Below are 3,808 nucleotides of genomic sequence, written 5' to 3' on the forward strand. Positions count from 1 at the left end.
CGTTAATAATTCATTACCTTTAGTTTATTACTTATTTCGAGCAAATCAAGATAAGACGGGATCTATTCTTTGCTACCAATAAATAACAATCATAACAAAGAAATTATCAAGATGTCCCCATAATCACTCAAACCCTAGCCAACTATTAAATCCATGGAGGAATAAGGATAGATCCCACAACCCTAGTTGTGGGTTTTAGTTCCACATGAAAGCGATACCAATTACTGAATTCATAATTCAAAGTGATTAAATCTACGAAAGATGTAGTCAGAAATTATTTCTCTTCCTAAATTAAAGAAGAATATCACTCAACTAAATCAAAGAATTGAAAATTGAATTCTAACCCTTATGCCAATTTTCATTCGGTGTTTGATTTCCACCCCATGAAAATTGGGATGGTTCCTCCAGTTGGGATAATATGTTTTACAATAATTTTGTTGTCCCTACTGATTTGTTTTTCCCATATAGTTGATAGAAAATGGATTAATAGAACATGCATATGTTGTGTGCTCGTCACTTCCATAAACCTCACACAAAAATTTTGACTATTGGACTGTATTAGTTGTGGTTGTTGTTTTTGTGACCCCAAAGGTTTTGTTATTAAGTTGAGTAATCATATGATTTTGCATTGCTGCGATCTGTGCTTGTAATGCAGTGAGCTGATCTACCTCCAATACTCCTGCAACCTTTCTAGGAGTAATCCTTGAATTAGCATGCCAGTCAGGTTTCCCTTGTAAAATTTGATTCAGCAGTGTGTATAATTCTTCATACGTCTTCTCAAGAGCCTGTCCACCTACTGCTAAATCTAAGAGAATCTTTATGTTTGGCTCCAGTTACTCAATGAAAGTATGAAAAATAACATTATTGGACTGATAATGGTGGGGCAATTTTTTAGCATACCCTTAAATCTCTCCCAAGCTTGGTAGAGATTCTCTACTTTATTCTATTTGAAACTCAGGATCTCACTCTTCAAGTGTGCAGTCTTATCGGCTAGAAATAATCCAATACGGAACTTTTGAGGTAGATCTTCATATTAAGTGATGAAGAGTGGTGTTTCAATATAAAACTACCTTTTTGCTTCCCCCATTAGGGTAAAAGAAAAGAGTGTAAATCTGACATAATCAGAACACACTCCTTCAAGAATGTAAGTATTGCTTATTTCCAGGAAGGTTTGTATGTGCTGCTGCGGATCTTCGTGTGAAAGTCCATGAAATTACCACACTGAATTTAGCAGTTGCTCTATATTCTTCTTCAATTCAAATTGACCACCTGGTTCAGGCTTACGAATATTGTTTGTCACATGGTTCATGAGTAGGATTACTACTTTATGAATAGGTCTAGCAACTAGTTAAGCAGGTACAACTGGAATAACTGGAGGTGGGATATTTCTAGCATTTGGATCGACTGGATCATTTCTTTGTTCATCCATTCTTAGCCTTTGTTGAAAGATCTACTCTGGTTGTACAAAAGGCTTACTAACTCTTTGTCTCTCGCCAGTCCTCTATTCAGCTAAACCTGCAAAAATTTAGCCGCTAAGATCAAGTTGTTAACACTTACACTTAATATACAAAATGAAGAATTTAGCAATTTACTAATTATACTAGTCCCCAGCAACAACGCCAAAACTTTGTTGTGGCTCAGATGCACACGTAAGTGCACGTGATTGTACAATTAATATATTGATTTAGACAATCAGATATCATTCCCACGAGCAATAAGCAACTAAAAATTTAACTAACTTTTAGTTTTAGACAATGAGTATTAAGTGTTGTAAAGTATCAAGATGATTTTGAAATTAAGAATAAAAAAATAAATTAATAAATAAGAAATAAAAGTTTATGACTAGAGAAAAGCAAGCAGCGGTTGTAAACCATAATGATAAGAATTCTAGGGTTAAGGCTTTTCACACAATCATACAATTCTCTATTCTTATAGCAGTCTAATTGGTTATCGGATTGTTGGTTCGCAAGGTTTAGGCTACGATTTTGGTCTTCCGACCTCAAATGTTCTACCAATTGAATATTGTAGCTACAACTCCCGCAGAAATACAACAATTCTTCTAGATTCATAAAGTAATCTTCTTTCAATTGAACCATATAAGCCTTCTAGAGATATTCCTATCCTAGATGCTAATTCTAACACTTATTTTATAAAAGGGGTAAGAACTTTGCTCCTTAATTTCTTCGTTCTATCCTACGATTCTCCTCCCAAATTCATATAGAAATATAGATTTATTTCAATGGCGTCCACTCATTAAAACTGTAAGCTCAAGAAATTAAGAACAACCCAGAAAATAGTCAAAAATTGAGAATTCACTCGTGTTTATCCACTCATGTTTGAATTAAACATCAAAAATAAGTAACTAATCATACCCAAAATTAATTTTGAAGTAAAAAAGTTCAAAATTATAATAAGAACTGTACAAGAAAGAATTCTATGCTATTCCACCGTTGCTATGCATGCAAAAAGTGTCTGGAATTGTGCTCATGTGTTCTTTTTATACTTGGGAAAATCTCACAAGATTTTCACACTTGACACAATGCATTGCTAATCCCACCGATCCAGCTAACACATTGCGTCAATCTTGCATTGATGCACTGGAATTTATCTTAAAAATTTTGACTATGTCTAATTCTTCCATACTCAACGTGACGTATTGACATCGCATCATGTCACTGGAATTTTTATGTCATGTCACTGAAATTTTTATCTCAAAATTAAAATAATTCCCCAAGCTCACACATCGATGTGTTGCATTGACTTCGCGTCGATGCACTGGAAGTTGCTTATGAAATTTTGGCTAACGCACAGAATGCACCAATCAATGTGACGCGTCGAGTTAGCATTGCGTCATTGGAAATTCTCTTTAAATATTCACTAAACTCTCATAAGTCCTCAACCCATTCGTTTTATCCTTGATGTCATGCATCTACACATGTTCTTGGACTAGATCAAATGATTTTTCATATAAACATGATTAATTCCACACCATCATCCAACAACTACTTCATGAAATGTTTCTAGTTTTCGTCCAAATCCCTTGGAAATTTACCTTGTATTTCTAATCACATAGGTTATCCACAAAACACAATTTACCTCATAATTCAATATAATTAACATAATTTTTATTCTAAAAACAAGTCCAAATATGGGTAAATAACGGTGTTTGGACATATAAATACGCCCAAGATCAGCTACTCACATGACACACTCCATTCCCATTGGATGGCGGAATGTGAATTGCACTTGTTTGTCCCACCTTATTTAATTAGCCTTCATTATCAGAGGGGCATCTAGGGGGCCCATATTGCTTGTGTTATCTATCATTGATCTATTTACACTTTGATCACCTAAAAATATTTTAAAAATAAATAATAAAGTAAATTACACCACTATGGGTATTCTCAATTAAGAATGACACCACACAAGAAAAATCTATATTTCACTTCATGGGAATGGCACCATTTTGATAATTCTCAACTCACTCCCAAAATTTAGGGGTGAGGCGGTCATTGTAAAGTAACCCAATTTGAATTGAGGTCGAATCTTGAGAAGTGAACTATAGACTTCAAACTCTATGGATGCTCAAAATAGTAAGAGATTACCCGAAATGCTAATAAAAATGAAATGTGAAGTAAAATGGGAGGAATTTGCTTGGGAATTCTTCACAACAAACTTTTAAAAGCGCTTGGTGGGTAAAACTTCTACTTAAAATTCAAGATTTGAGAGAAATCTTAGGATTATGCCTACCTATTGGTTTTTTCATCATGAAATTTAGTTTTTAACTAAAGGATAGGCTAGGTCAAAG

General features: G+C 34.2%; 1 non-coding gene across 1 annotated transcript; it reads left to right on the forward strand.

Moving 5' to 3' along the window:
- Positions 1–867: 867 nt before the first annotated feature.
- Positions 868–976, forward strand: LOC124898256. Its single transcript, XR_007055232.1, has one exon. It is a non-coding gene; the product is annotated as a small nucleolar RNA R71 (small nucleolar RNA).
- The last annotated feature ends 2,832 nt before the right edge of the window (positions 977–3,808 follow it).

This window comes from Capsicum annuum, chromosome 4, assembly GCF_002878395.1.
Source record: "Capsicum annuum cultivar UCD-10X-F1 chromosome 4, UCD10Xv1.1, whole genome shotgun sequence".
In the NCBI taxonomy this organism is placed as follows: Eukaryota; Viridiplantae; Streptophyta; class Magnoliopsida; order Solanales; family Solanaceae; genus Capsicum; species Capsicum annuum.